General features: G+C 34.1%; 1 long non-coding RNA gene across 1 annotated transcript; it reads left to right on the plus strand.

The window, feature by feature from the left end:
* The first annotated feature begins 279 nt into the window (after positions 1-279).
* LOC130630687 (uncharacterized) lies at positions 280-5,357 on the plus strand. The gene is made up of 2 exons (XR_008982097.1): positions 280-1,521; positions 4,773-5,357. It is a non-coding gene; the product is annotated as an uncharacterized LOC130630687 (long non-coding RNA).
* Positions 5,358-15,503: the final 10,146 nt, after the last annotated feature.

Below are 15,503 nucleotides of genomic sequence, written 5' to 3' on the forward strand. Positions count from 1 at the left end.
CTTAAAATCTAATGGGATCTTCTCGCGTAGGTTCGCACCCTACTTGCAGAGATTCTTGACACATTCTTTTTGATCTGGTCAAGTGGCTATCACAACATACTGACTTCTGTCATGTGATTGAAATGATCATGGCCGAGATAGCTTAGTTTGACGTGCGTTAGTCTGGGATTCATACATTTGGAAGTAACAAAAGGCTCATTGTTTTTATTTTGTTACGTATTCCAATTTTTTCCAATTTCATGAATAGGTCCTTTCATAGCGTATGAATAGAAATTCCAAATGCGCTTTCCTCATTGGTTCGTTCTAAATTCAAAAAAAACAAAATGGCCGTTCAAAAGCGAAGAAATGTAACGGTTGAAGCAGTGCAAAATTATGTCGATTTGCTAGCTTTTTCTTAGTTTTTATCTGGAAATATGTGTCTATATAATGGTCTACACATTTGTAGTTGTTCTTCTTATGCGTTTGATAGCCACAAACGGCTGCTTGAACGTTTGATTTAATACTGTTTTTGGGGAATTTATGTCTCTGTGTTTGTGTTTGTGTGGCTAGCTGGCACTATGTTTTATTTGTGTAAGCATCAAAAGTGATTTGCATTTGTGTACTGTTTTTTTGGGAAGCTTAGGTAGCCTTTGGTTTGTATCTTGTGAATTAAGACTATGTGCTTTGACTGCGAGTTCGTCTATGAGCTCCCTAATAGGAAACGTTTGCTCAGCTTGTCTTTTGATGATGAATATAAAGCTAAACTTTCAGTTTGTGCTAATACTATACTCCCTGTGTTATATATATATGTTGTATATTTTGTACTGTCGCTAGGCAATATTGGCTATTATTGTTGTTTTTTACAGCAATATATCGCAGAAGTAGCTATATATAAGAGGACTTTTGTTGTCATTTATTACGTTAAACCTAAAACTGGCTTGGACAAAAAAACCTGGGACAGAAGATTGTCCTTGTTTGCAAATGGAGAATATACGTTTGGTCGGGGGCAGTCCACTTTTTTCTTAATCATCTGTTTTGCTTTTGATTTTCCTTTCAATTTTTCCGAAAGTTGCCTTTTCCTTACTTATTCAACCTTAAATTTTTATTTTAACTGATAATTTTTATATATATATATATTTTACTATTTTTTTACTAATTTCGACACATACGCAGGACAAACATTTATAGCAGTTTTTACAACTGAAATTTTCATCCTGTATAAGCATTTTTAAATGATAATGATAATAATAATAATAATAATAATAATAATAATAATAATAATAATAATAATAATAATAATAAGAATATGCTTTTTCATTTTCGGATAGATTTGCATCACTTTTCGGATAGATTTGCATCGTTCGGATAGACTTGCATCGGTACCGGATAGATTTGCATCGCTATCGGATAGATTTGCATCGCTATCGGATAGATTTGCATCATTTCCGGCTGCCGTGTAATTTTTTACATTTCTAAAATGGCACCTTGAGGCGGACGACGAGCAAGAGCAGCTATATAAACTGCTACTGCTTATTTATTTTGGTAAGTAGTACACGAAGGTTATTAGTTGATGTGGACTTTTATATTATTTAGCTAAGCCATACATATATTTGTTTCTGTTCACTGTCAAGTCTTTTCACCTAGCTAGCTAGAGCTAGCTCATATATATTTCTTTAATCTCGTGGCTACCCACAAGTTTCTTTATCTCGTTGGTAAATGGAAGCAATTTATATTTATGTTATGTTATCCAGCTAGCTGAGCTGTGCCTCTGGCTTTCAGCTCTAGCTGCTGGATGAGTTTTGCTAGGAATTGGAAGTGGGTAGGCTAAATGCTTTAAGAAATATATAGCTAGCTAGCTAGCTAGCAATATGGCTAGTAAATGATACTTCAATACTAACTAGAGGTAGCTATAGAGTTAATTCTGTGGCAATATAATGATGACTGAAACATTGTTATCTGTGTATAGATTACTTTAAGCCTGCATACATTTTGTTGAGCATACAATATTTCATAAAATGTGCTTAATCAGTGTAACTATAGACTTATTCTTCTATGTTACCAGTAGAAACCATCATAAGTGGGTCATGTGTACACAAGTTACAGTACCGCTTAAATGTATTCTTACGTGTACGCAAAGTTTACAACCTTGCATAACAACCTCAAATCTACATAATAGAACTTCACATAGAACCTTCACATATCTTTTGTTTACATATCAACTTAAGGATACTGTGAGGGTATAAATATAATTTTTTTACAAAAAATTTTATGTGTGAATCTCACTTTGAACATTCTACAAGTTCTAACAATCACGGTGTGGATATTATCTAAACAAGCTAAATTATTCAGCATACTTTTTAAACTTTTTTCATAGATTTAATGTCGCAAGAAAACCTTTTCCTTGATCAGTTTTCTTCTAGCGTGTTCTAGAGTCATTTTTTTTATTCTGTTTAATTTTAATTTGTTTTGAAAGTTTGTTTGTTTTTTTATACCAACCGACATTCAGCACAACAGATTTTTCTTTAACAGGGTATATATATATATATATATTGTAGCAAAGGTCAGGTTGCAAAAAACTCTTTTACGAGGAATTTTAGATGTTTGTTTTTCACGATGTATACATGACGTAAAATGTCAAAAACTCCCCTCCACTTTGCACACGAGCTCATCGATTCCTGCTGCAAATGACTTTGTCACATTTTATGTATATTTTGATTATTTAAAGAAAAAGTGAGGTTAAAACACAAAAGAGCGAGCAAAAATTCATTTTTTCACATTTTTAAAACAGAAAAAACAAACAACGCGCTTTTTCGAAAAAATGTGACAAAGTATTGTTGCTATGGTAATGCTATAGTGATTGATTAATATGACACAGAAAAAAAATAAAACGGACGGGGAAAAAATTCAAATTTTATATTTATATATCCTATAAACAATTTAATTTGCTTTTATATTCAATAAATAATTTTGAAGAAAAATATAATTTTTGAGAAATAATGAATATACTGAATATGTGTCTATACCCTTATAGTATCCTTAATTGTTTTCTATTGTTATCATCATGCGTGAACCATAACAATAAGACATGATGAGGCCTTTTGTTCTTGTAACATTTAAGCTAAAAAGCGCTAACGATCACGAAAGCTATTGAAATTTATGTTTTTTATAATAAACGGACAATAATTTTTTACCACGATTTATTGCTATATTTTATATATATATAACACAATACAGCGATCTTAAGCTATACTTTCTTTGTGTACCGAAAGATTACGGCACATCTCTATTTTTCTATTTCTTGGTTGTAAAAGCCAATAAAGTCTAAAAAGGTATGGTTTTTTGTGTATAATTATCTGGAGTAATATTAATCCACTGTTAATTTTTGTTTTTGGCGGGTAACTATTATTTCACAGAGCAGAGACTGCTTTGGTAATCTAGGCTTCTAAAGGAAAGCTGATAAAATTGAAAGAAAAAAAGCAGTAGCTATATATTTCCTTTGTCAATCAGTTAAATTTGTTTTTTAACCTTCAGAAGACACAAAATAGATGGTATTACGATTCATAATTAAAGCATTTACTTTTGTAAATGGAAGACTTCTCCGAAATATTGTGACGTTTATATATTTACCATGAAACACTTTATAGTGACCTCAGCCTGTTATAATCTTATTATTATTTTGGATTAATCCAATTAATTATACCATATACTGAGTCAATTGTGATATTATTATTCTTTTAGATTAATAGGATAGAATTGCATCACTCAGTATTTGTTCTTCTAGATGTTTGATACGATATACTGAGCGAGTTTTGATCTTGTTAATATTTTGGATTGATAGGATAGAATTGCATCACTCAGTATTTGTTCAGATAGATATGTGACACCAAATACTGAGTGAGTTGTGATCTTATTATTATTATGGATTGAAAGGATAGAATTGCATCACTCAGTATTTGTTCTTATAGATGTGTGACACAAAATACTGAGTGAGTTGTGATCTTATTATTATTATGAATTGATAGGATAGAATTGCATCACTCAGTATTTGTTCATATAGATATGTGACACCAAATACTGAGTGAGTTGTGATCTTATTATTATTATGGATTGAAAGGATAGAATTGCATCACTCAGTATTTGTTCTTATAGATGTGTGATACCAAATACTGAGTGAGTTGTGATCTTATTATTATTATGGATTGATAGGATAGAATTGCATCACTCAGTATTTGTTCATTTAGATGTGTGACACCAAATACTGAGTGAGTTGTGATCTTATTGTTATTATGGATTGATAAGATAGAATTGCATCACTCAGTATTTGTTCATATAGATATGTGACACCAAATACTGAGTGAGTTGTGATCTTATTATTATTATGGATTGATAGGATAGAATTGCATCACTCAGTATTTGTTCTTATAGATGTGTGATACCAAATACTGAGTGAGTTGTGATCTTATTATTATTATGGATTGATAGGATAGAATTGCATCACTCAGTATTTGTTCTTATAGATGTGTGATACCAAATACTGAGTGAGTGGTGATCTTATTATTATTTTGCTTATTGAAATTTCTATTTTTGTCAAACGAATTTTTTCTGGAGAAAGGACAGAGAACTTTTGGAAGCTCCTTTAATTTATTTTTTTGGAAATAAGTGGCCACTCTGGAGTAACTTAAATACGAGAAGATCAAATAAAATGTAAATTATTAAATGTAGGTTTAGAACTTTCACGTTTTATTATCCATATTTTGCAGGTCTGCTTATGCAATTTTTTTTTCATTTTTTAGTGTACCCTCCAAATGTTTTAACCGTTCATATGGAAATTGGTAGAACCGTTGGAAATTGTTAAAAATATGTCGCCATTGTTACGTCAGCGTGCAGCAAGATTAATTATACTTGAAAAGAATGGCGTCAAATTCTGTTTTCAATAAACGAAGAAAGTATCCAAATTGTTACATATTTTTTTCCATAAAAGCCTTCTTGCTTGTCAACTACCGTGTCCGACCAACAATACGTACGAAAACTCATTTGCAATCCTGTTTTTATGCAGCTACTTGTATTATAGGACGACAGATTTATGTAAATTGACAGGTAGACCTAATTGCAACGCACGACATGGTCTACAGACGGTATCCTACATTGGAGCAAATTTGTGGGATGTGCTTCCGGTATAAAGGAAGCTGAAAGTCTGAACTCATTTTCTTCACAGCCTGAAGTCTTATTATTTTTATTAGATCTATTTATTTTTATATCGTCAATTTAGCCAAGTGTAGTCGTACTCTTCTATCAAATCCTATACATGACTTCATACAAGAGGTGACATTTCCATTTGTATCCTTTTAATTGACGTTAAATAAATTTATGTCTGTTTACTCTGTTATACCTGGGATTCTGTGACACAACTCGGTTGGCACAATTTGCAAGCGTAAATCCAGATGCGACAACGTCAAATGTGTTGAGTCCTCAATGTATTCGTTTAGGAAGTTATAGAGAAAAAAATTGACGAGGATATTAATAGCTATTCCTTTCTAGGCAAAATATGAGGCTCAACGCCAAACCAAATAGCTGAATAACACGGCGCGTTTTCGACTTTTAATGTTTCTCAGGCGTCGCGTGTGTGGATTAAGCAAAACGAATTTTTTAAGGCTGAATCATCTTCCAGGGAACTGATGCGAAATTTCTAGGACAAGTATAAGGGCGAAATTCAAGGGAAACCATCGATTTGAAAATCGGTTCTGCTTAAAAACTAGGTGGTACACTCACCTGCAATTGTAAAGTATAAGTGTTTTGATCTTAAGATTTCCTGTTTTACGGGATTTTCGAACTTAAATGGCAAAAATTTTTGACTTGTGGTGCGACAAGGTGTGTACGTCAGCAATATTTGAAGATGTCATGGCATAATTAGCGTAATATATTAACAGCCTCGATTCCATGCTATTAGCCTTTTCGGAATTAGCGCAGCTATACTTAATCTTTTTCGTAAGTGGTGCAAGTTTGACTTTGCCTAACTTACTGTTCTTGGTAGTGAAGCATAAAAGAAGATCTAAAAAGGAGTTTTGAGAGATTTATTGCTTATCTCGACAGGTTTTCGTCTACATTTGGGCACCAGTATTAAATTCTAGACCTAGTATCCTGTTATAATTCGCGTATTGCCGAAATACCTTGGATTTGGCATGTTTGGAACTTATATAATTTTGCTATAAAACAAGACTTGAGAGGCTTAAATGAGATGCTGATATATAAGAAAAAAAACATCCCAAGGTAAACTGTAATTCTCTAAAAAGAGTCTCTACATTTTAGCCTTTACATTTTAGCACTTTTTGTAGGCTTTGCTACCGAGAACGGTGGGTCATTGTCCTGCCTTGCTCCACTTGCGGGAAAATTAAATAAGGCCGTGCTATTCTTAAAACGCGTATTTCAGTTGAATGGAACCCGTATTTCAGTAGATGTTATACAATAATTTCTATTTAATGGTAGCATAATATCGTAATTAGCTCAATTCCAGGCTATTTTGGTGAGACATTTTAGAATCTATTAAATGCTAAAGTAACGTATTATCGCGACGATATCGATTAAGGACTATTCCAGTAGACGCAAAGTATTTAATTCTTTCAGTAAAGTCTTAATAATTGAATTCTATCCTCGCAGTAATACTTATAGGACGCAACTACTTTCAGAAGACATCGACCGATAATTCAAATTTTTTTTGCCGCGGTCAAAAAAAGACGTTTACGTTCACTCAACTTAAGACTTAAATGAACGGCTTGTTTTGGTTATCGTTACATGTTATGTCATCCTATGTTAGATTTTCTACGGGCTAAAGATTAGTCTCCTTACTAAAACCCGTACTCTGTCTGTCTGAACGTGAGTCGAAAGTCATGTCTGAGGCGATATATTTTTTCACTATAAGAGAGCGAATTTCGCTCCCGTGTGTACTGATCGAAGTTTCCACAACGTGTGCTCTCTCTTGAAGAAGACATTCCCCTCTTTTCCAATAAAGTAGTCAGTTTATATTTATTACTTTCTTCCACGTCCTTGTTTTTTAATCCCTAGCTTGTTTAATCTCCATTTTGCAGTCGCCATCTTGCAAAGCATTAAACACAAGAGTTGGTTGTTTTGTTTTAGTTTTGGTTGCTTTGACAATGTTTTCAAAATCGAACGATTTGGAAACATTTGAATGTTCGAATTCTAGTTACAAAGACTTATAGAGAGAAATTCCTCCGATAGACGGACAAATTTGTTCTACCAACCGTGATGTTCGAGTTTTCGAGTACTCGAGTTATGCTGATTATATTATTGCCCTGTTAAATCTATTCAGACCAAGGGAACATTAAAACGGGTAACTCAATGCCGTGGAACCTCCGATAGCTATCTCTTTATCTCTTATACTAATACGGAGCTTTTGTCTGTCTGTCTGTGACTTTTACAAAGGCAATATTTTTTAATTTTGAAAAAAGGACGAAATGATGTTTTTAGAAAAGCAGGAAGCAGGTGGTACGGCAAGCATATGGTATAACACGCCCGTTATTAATAGCACTATCTCAAAATGTTTCTAATTTTTTGATATATCAGTGCTTTCATTCATGGTACTGTGTAAATACTTCAGAAACATTACACATTTTGCTAATAACACCCATTTACCCCACAGTGCCCTAATATTACCCCTAGTTACGCTCCACATTTTTTTTCGAATTTTCCCCCGTTATTGCTGTTTTTAAAGTATTTAATATTTTTCATTTTGTGCGTTCTTGTCGAAATTCATTTAGAATGAGAAAATTAGTGCTATGGGAGATTTTGCGTTTATAACACAAAATAAGCAATAAGATAAAAACTATATCATGAATTTTTTTCGTCCAAAATTGAGTGTACGTTTTTGAAGGACTGGTAGGTAGACTCTTGTTACTGAATTCAGTCTAGATTTTCTTACAATTTTTTCTTGACTAAAGAATTTACTCACGTGCTAATGGTGTGATATGTTTTTGCGTGAAACGCCAACTTTGAAAAACCTCGCTTGGTTGTCGATTTTTTCCAGAAGACTTCTTCCAGAACGAGGGTACGTGTCTTTTTGTTACTTACCGTAGATGTTCGAATAAGCGACCCCTCCCTAAAAACGAAAATTTTAAATAAGCGCCCCTACTCGAATAAGCGCCCCCAGGCGGTTATTTGAGTATGAAATTAGGAACAAAAGAGGGCGCTTATTTTAAATTTTTATTAATTTATAAAACAGAAAATAGCATTTATAAGTACACAGCTCTCTTTTTTATCTCTATTTGATAGTCAAAATTCATCTCAAAATGGTTACGTTTTTCCTTTTTTTTTGAGTTTATTGTTTTGAATGATTTCTTTGTTTTCTGTCATAACACTGTACATGGCTGGCACAACAAGTCCAACCTCCCTATTTCTCTTTCTTTGGCCACACCAAGAAATTGGACATTCAAAGTGATAATTGGAATGTGTCCGAAAAGCCCCCCTTTGGTGTTACAAATTCTGATATAGAAGAGACTGGAAAAGAGATATTTGTTTTAGCAAAAACATTTAAACAATAAAATTTCAATTTTTTAAATAAGCGCCCCCTTATTCGAAAACCGCTACTTTCGAATAAGCGCCCTTAAAACCTTAAAAAATCATTTACGCTATTTTAATCTTGTGTTTTTTAAGGCAAACATTTTAATTGTTGTATATATTTTTTGTTCTTGGGTAAGAAATTATGCAATTAGACCATGGAGGGATACACTGTTGTCAGACGGAAGTGGATTTGTCCATATCAAATCGATTCTGTCATAGGTATGATTGAAATATGAAATACTTCTTATTAAATTAAAGTCAGGCGTCATTTACAAATATAAGTGCAGTGTCTGCACCGCCACTTATATAGGTGAGACGTCGCGTCATCGTAACAACTGGTATTTGCTAGAGATTAAAGAGAGTTTGTTCATAATGCAGGATAGCCCCCAGTTTAATAACAACATTAGATCTACTCCATTGTATTTATACAATTAGTATTTAATCTGTAACTATGGTTACTGTTAAACTTGTATATACTTAGGAGAACTTTGTACTTCGTCGCAAATAATGTAGTTTTTTTGTTGTCAAATACTTCTTAGTTCAGCCAACTGCAAATTCCCTCCACTGCGATGCGATTCATATAAAGAATATTTTTTATATCATATGAAGTATTTATGTATTATACTGAATAGTTCTTTTTTCTCAATCGTTAGTGTACGTTAGCCCTAATTCATTTGGATTTTTTTATCAAACTATCTCCAGAGGAAACTAATGATAGTGTAATACGAATGTGATGAAATTTAGTGAAATGATTAAAATTTATAGGAGCAACAAAATCGCGTCAAACGCTTATGTTACTATGACGTCATCAAGATTCCGAAAAATAACGAGAATATATGTGTTCACTTAAGTCCTAGAGTTCTGAATCGAAATTTCGAGTTCTAGTTAAACATTCAACTGAGACGAACAAAAGTTATACGATTTTTTATTTTACAAGGATTCCCAAAGAAGTATATCAATAGTTCTAAATAATGGTTAATAAATCAAGGGCAGGAAGGCCTGGGAACTAATCAACTCACAGCATCTTGTTTAATAAGATTTTAGTAAAACTCAGGTAGCTTACTTTATCAATCCATGGTAGCAAGAAAGGTAACATAGGACGGGGAATGTGCCACCCCCTTCGTTGATAAAGGATTAAGTGAATTACATAATTATTTGCGTGATCTATTAAGTTAAATCCACGTAAAAAAATGAAAAAACTAGAGCCTAAAATGAAAATGAACGAAATCAAAAAAAATAAATAAAAAAATAGGGATCCTGTTAGTAATATTTAGTAAGGTAAGGGAGCGAAAAAATACTTTTTTTATTAAACTAACCTACAGAAAAACAATATTTCGCATATATGATCCATGAAACACGCAAATGTTTCAAAAATCCGCAATTTTTTCATATCCGAGGTCACAACGGATTCCGCCTCTCCTGCTGGTTTATTCTTAATCACTTCTTTTTGCTAGGCTACAAGGTTATGATACCTCTGAGTTGTTATATTTATCTATTTACCACCTGCATACCAAAATTTTAGGTGCCATACCTTTTAGAGCTTTAGATATTAGTTATTACTTGAACCCACCCCTTAAATTTCTATTAAATACTTATAAACTGGAACTGACAAGTCGCAACACAATTGTATTCCATTAAGGGGAATTATTCTTTAAAGTTTGGACACGTGATTAATCCGATTTTCCGATTACTTCAGATTTCACCTGAAATTTGAAACAGAGTATTATAATTTGTTCTAAAAGTAAAGTAATTGCATTTAAGCAGATAGTGGTATTTTTGACAAATTTCAAGCTTCTGGTGATGTCACAGAAAAAGTGCTGACATAAGAAAGAAATTATTGCTGCTATTTTGATTTATTTATGACGTGCTATGTTTCAGTGTGCCAAGTTGATCTAATTTGGAAAAGCCTAAAAAAAGTTTTGGAGGGGGTGGAATCCACCCCGCCCCTCCCCTTTCATATATACAAAAAAACTTGGAGCGAATAGGGTTAAGTAATTGTAAGTTGTAGTCATTGCTTATTGTAAGGAATAATGTCTGTACAATAGGAGCAACAATATCATTATCATCACTTATAGGACATGGTGTATTTTTATGTGAAACGTACAGAAGAGGAGATGCCCTCCTGACATACCGCAGTGCTTTATTAAGTGCAACTGAGGCAAATGAAAGGGCAATGGCATACGCAGACGACGTTGGCAGTTATTTGTTTTACTTCAAGAACGGTAATAAAGAAAAGCGCATAGACGGTCCTGGATCGAACTGTGTTGCCAGATTTGTGAATGACTCGCCATCGCAATACGCAAATTGTAAAATGATGCTGAAATTGAGCGACAACAGACCACATCTTTGCCTGATTGCCGTTAAAGATATATCACCGAATACGGAACTGAGGTACGTGAACTGAAAAAGTTTCTACCATGGAGAAATAACAACAAATATGAAAAGCTTTAAATTAGTCATGCTAAAAATGAAAACTTCTGAAGAACCGTTTAAAGCTAAAACAACAAAACTGTTACTGCTGGAGAAGTATTGAAAGGTGTATTGAATTCAGAACGTCCTTACAGACAAGAAGATACAATCTGATCTACTGCTGGGAAAGAAATATTTAAAGTAAATCCCTCTGTTTCTCCTGTTGCCAAAAAAAAGCTCTTTAGGTCCATCGATAGTTCTGCTGAGATGCTTCAAGAACCGTACTTGAAAATAGAAGACAAGTCCAGAGCATATCGACCGCAGGTGTATCGTAACTTTGCCATTCCAGATTTTAACTTTGACGATGAGAGTAAAGCAGTTATTTTCCATGCAAAAGGAGAAGAAAGAGGAATTTCAAATATGCTGTGACCCTTAAGTATTGTGAAATTTGCGACCAATCTTATTCAGATCATGAAAAACATCTACAAACTGAGATAAAGATAACAAAAGTAAAAATTTTCATGTAAAAAAAATTTGCCCGATTGATAATTGTCTGCAAGTAAGAACAAATATGTCTAAACATTTATCAACAAAACATAAAATCCCTAGAGGTCCGCTCTACTACGACTTGTTGAAGAGTGCTCTTAGATATAACATGGAAATAATGCCAGAAAACCTCTTGGAATCTCCAAGAAAGTTAATAATGGCGCACAAAGAACAGAGCTTTGCGGTATCACACACTGTTACAACGTCATTATATAGACCTGCAAACTTGACCAATCATACTGTCGCCAAGCAAGACAACCAAAAACCAGAAATTCTGAAAAAAGATATAGAAAATCCTTCCTCACAAAACACAATGGTAGATAAGAATTTGGAAACAATTGGATTTTCACAGCTGCGCTTACGGAACATCGTCTCATCACACACTGTTACAGCACCATTAAATAGATCTGCGAATTCAACAACTAATACTGGTAATACTGATGTAGAACAAGTCGTCAAACAGCAAACCAGATATCTCTAAAAAACATATAGAAAAATCATCTGCTAAAAACATAACGATAAGTTTGAACACAGAAACAACTGGACTTTCATATTTGCATTTACGACGCATGAGGATCAACCCCGGTAAAAAGAAGGACTCCAGAAATGAAGAAGGTATATTTTCACAGAGTTCACACGATAGTTATGAGAGTTCAGGCAAGGAATGCACATCCAGCAAAAGTGAAGAAGAATACGATTGGTAGATTGACGAAAATACCGATTGGAGGCTTGCAATGAGTCTGGGACCAAGTGTAAAAAAATTATTAGACAGATTTTTCAACTACATGATTGGTCCTGACAGAAACCGAAAGGAGCGTTCAATATCCGTTATCTTTGGTGACGTGCGGCGAATTTTTGTTGCCGTTGGAGTGAAAGATGACTTAGATATCGTTTTTAGAAACGGATTTCCGTGATCTGTATATCGCCAAACATTGCGGTGCCAAAGGAACTAACCCCTCAAGTATCAATTAATATCTGTACTCGCTGATAGACTTCTGCGAATTTTTACTTGCAGAAGACATAGTCATGGCGAATGTAAAGAGGAGAGACATGCACACATTTATTGAAAAAAATAAACAGTGGAGGAAACATTATGAAAGGCAGGAAAATATTTTAAAACATAAAAGTCTGTTGATAATTTTAAGATGCTTGTTGATGAAGAACAGGTAAAACGCTATAATAATAGTGAAAATGCTGTTGCGGTCTTTGAAACATTATGAAACACCGGGAGTATTGCCTCATCAGGGATCACTTGTACACAAAGATCCACTTTACAAGTGCACCACCCTCAGGCGTAACGTCAAACATGACAATCGCAGAATTCAAAAGTTCAGAGTTGCAAGAAGATGGGAAATGGCTCATAGAAGTGTGGGATCATAAGACAGTTGAGCACTACAGTCCGGCTAAGGTGATTTTAACAACAGAGAACTACGAACTGTTGAAGATCTACGTCATTAGAGCAAGGCCTCAAACATCCCCAAAATTTGAGAATGTTTTTGTAACTTGGTCAGGACAGAAAATTAACTCTGGTGACGTAAGTAAAAGATTGTATTTAGCATGGAAGAAAGCAGGAAACTTTGAGAGCAAAGAGGTACCAAAAAATCTAACTGCGAACATCATAAGGAAATCCACAAGCACCGGATTAAAATAAAAGCAAATTTACCGCTGAAGTTGCCAACCTGATGGCGCATAGTAAGAGTACGGCGGAAGACCATTATTACATAAGAAATATGAGAAAGTCAGCCAGTATTGGGACGAATGTGGTTACAGATCTATTCTACGGGAGTGATTACCATGACAAAAGCCGACCAATAACTACTTCACCTGATAAAACAGCAACTCCGTAATCAATATGCACCCCTACTTCGCAAAGCAAACGGAAGTTATGGTCTGAAAAAGAAGTGAGTGAAATAGAAACCGCTTTCAAAATTGAGGAAATTAGTTATGGTTTTGTTAAGTAGAAATGTGAGACAATTAGTTCAATAGATGCTTCTCCGAGACAAGTATATGTCAAACTCAGAGTGATGAACAAAGTGAAAAGGTCTCCGTCTCAGCGTCGTTGCTTGTTTTCAGAAAGTGACTTAGATGTGTTGGTATCTCGAGGAGAGAAATTAATCAAGGGCGGAAAGCTTACTGAAGATAGAGTGGACGAATGTTTTGACGGTACAGGACTTCTAGAAAAGTATTCTTTCAGCCAAATCCGAACTAGATTGTCCTACGAAAGAACAAGAAAGAATAAAAAATCTAAAAGAAAGGTAAGTTGATCGACGATTGTCTTTTTTATTAGTCTATAGTGTATTACAGTGGCGAATTTGATTGGATACTTCCATACCCATTGTCATGAAATTGGGATTTGTTTTGATCCTTACAACAGATGGCGGTTGCTTTTTACCTGTCTAAGTTGTGCTCAAATAAAATATACTGTTGGATCACAATTTTTTTCAGCACCAAGAGGTGTGCCAAGCCTACTACTTTGCGTTCAGCTTCATAATGGCCGACAGATGTTGTGAAAAAAGAACTAAGTTACGAATATCTTCTTGTTATTTATTAACCATGACTTTTAAGTTAACTTTTGTTTAGAGAATACTAATGACAGTAAGTCAAATATCGGTTACATGTAGATAATTCTTATTGATTTAAGTTATCGTTTCATGTCTATTGTACTTTGAAAAACATTTTCTTGCAAAATTTTTTGCCAGAAATGTCCTTAAGGAACTTTCGACTATTATTATCCGTACGCTTAGAATTTTTTTAAATTATCGTCAAAATTTGATTGTGACTTCTTTAATGCTACGGCACTAATTCCATTGAGGTATCATCGAAAAAAAGTTACCGGGCGTCTCTATTTTATCATATTATTAACGAAAAGCTAAATTTTGCTGTTGTAACGGATCATATTTTAAAGACGTCATACAATCCCCAGCAGTAAAAAGATCTCTTGTATTTCGGAAAAGAATACGCGTAGGCTGTATGGGGGTAAATATCAATTGTGGCGTCATTGTTTTCTAGCACTGGTTCACAGTTTGCATGCTTAGGACGGCGTCATTAAATTTTGATCCGTAAGTTTGTTCACATATCGGCATTTGTGTTATTTTATTTTGTTTTTTAATGGTTTTCTCATTTTTCCATTTTGAGATGAAACTGTATGAGTCGTACCATATACACAATTACCTGTTTACTACACCTGTACTTTTGACAATTTTCTTATTTTGTATTGATTCTTACATTATGTTCTAGAAGATAAAGAAATGCAAATTTTGTTTTCTCTCTGCGACAAAAAAGGTATATTCTTGCGAATTTTTAATCATTACTCTAAGCGGGCAAGCAATAACTTTAAAGTCGGTAGGCTGCAGAATTAGATTTTTCTCACGAGCATAGGTCATGTTAAGAGCGCTGCATTCACCACTCGCGCTTTTTGCGATGCTTGCATTACCGAACAATCTTTAACATAACCCGCAAAGGTACAAAATTAGAAGAAAAATGGCTGTGCTAACTTCATCCGAATTTCTCAACCTTTTGAGTTTTTCTTGTAAAGATATAATCGCAGATCCTAATGCCCGTGTGGACCGTAACTCTTCGAATAAACACCTGGGGTTTTTAATAAATTTTTGATTTATATAGGGGTCGTATTAGAAGGGGGCGTTTATAAAAGAAGGCGCTCAATAAATGTTTGTATTTTTTTCTTTTCTTTTGCCGATGGAATACATATATTTTCACATAATATCTACATCATTATCAATATCGTCATCGCCAATTATATTAAGATCGTTCAACGTCGATCATATCTTCTTCCCATACTTCATATAGTATAGGTATTTATCTTATCGGTGAAACTTCCGTTTCGAAAAAAAGCACTCTGAAGGGGGAAGTTTATTAGAAGATTATTGAAAGAGGAGGCGCTTAATCAAGTGTGGGGCGCCTAAAAGAAGAAAACGATTAACCAAAGCATAACTAATTCTCTTTGAAAGTAATACCCTGTCGCCGGCAGGTTTCTTAGG

The sequence above is a fragment of the Hydractinia symbiolongicarpus genome, chromosome 2 (assembly GCF_029227915.1).
Source record: "Hydractinia symbiolongicarpus strain clone_291-10 chromosome 2, HSymV2.1, whole genome shotgun sequence".
Lineage (NCBI taxonomy): Eukaryota > Metazoa > Cnidaria > Hydrozoa > Anthoathecata > Hydractiniidae > Hydractinia > Hydractinia symbiolongicarpus.